Genomic DNA, 1,294 nt, shown 5'->3' with positions numbered 1-1,294 from the left:
ATGAGGTGTTTTTTATCATCTTTCCTGTGATTCCTAAGACATTGTTCCTAATTTCTCAGGAAATCATCCACAAATATTGACAAATAAACATCATAAATATTTCTAACGCTGATCAATATGTGCTTCATAGTGTACTGCAGAAACATCAACCAAAAAGAGCCTGGACTTGTTTGTGATGCAGCTGTTTGAAGGATGAGCACCCATAAGCTAAGTCGTAATGCACGCATGTTAGTAATGCACGAGTCGCCTCTGACATCATCAGGTGGGCTCTGACATCATCAGGCATTATATTCACTTAGTCATATCCACTTCTCCGACTGGCGAGGGATCAGGCTCAATCAGGACGACCGATAGACTCCAATGTATGTGTGTGTGTGTGTGTGTGTGTGTGTGTGTGTGTGTGTGTGTGTGTGTGTGTGTGTGTGTGTGTGTGTGTGTGCGTGCGTGTGTGTGCGTGTGTGTGTGTGTGTGTGTGTCCAGACACTAATGCAGATATTTTGAATCATAATAAGTTCCTGTAGGGGCTGATCTTTATTTTGCCCTCCCTGAGTGGAAGGGCCTGTGTGCCTTATCGGAGTCCAGTTCTCCTTCTAGCAGTTAAGTAAACACATATTTATAGTTGAACCAATACAGACACCTATGGTTATATAGGTTCAGTGCCGTACTTTAAATCCTCAGCCCCCTTGCTTTATTATTTGGGCCTGGAATGTCGGGACAAACATGATAAGCCGTCTCCTGAGGATGGACGTCCTGTCGAGGGAGTCCAGAACAGGAGCCTCTCAGTTGGAACTGAGCTGCCTACGTGGAGACGGCAGTAAAGGAGAGCTGTTTTTAGTATGTTTTAATTCAGCACCCTTCTAGTGAACCGCTGAACTCCACAAGGAACTTTTGAAATGGTTTTGTGTTTTCACATCAGGGTGTTTGGAGTGGACTTGGACAGACTTGCAGGTGGGAAACTTCTTCGGATCCAATATCCCTTCTCTGGTCTGAAAGAAAGAGATTATCATGGTCCCGATCCAAAACCACAGGGATGTGTGGAAGCAATTCTTTGACCCAAATGCAGCGAGTCACGCAGGCTGGCGTCATTAATAAAGAAACAGAAGAAGAAACAAATTCAACGATTTAAAACTGATCCAGAGCAACGATGAAGACGAAGAAACTGCAGCACATTAAGCCATAAAAATCTTCCCTTTGCAAATGATGAGGATTTTTTTTTAATGATGACCAGGAAAGAGTTCTATCCAATCAGATTCAAAATTGTGGAGCCGCCCACACAGATGATGTCAGCAGATGT

Source organism: Antennarius striatus, chromosome 4 (assembly GCF_040054535.1).
Source record: "Antennarius striatus isolate MH-2024 chromosome 4, ASM4005453v1, whole genome shotgun sequence".
In the NCBI taxonomy this organism is placed as follows: domain Eukaryota; kingdom Metazoa; phylum Chordata; class Actinopteri; order Lophiiformes; family Antennariidae; genus Antennarius; species Antennarius striatus.
The sequence above is the reverse complement of the archived record's forward strand: the minus strand, read 5'-3'. Positions refer to the sequence as shown.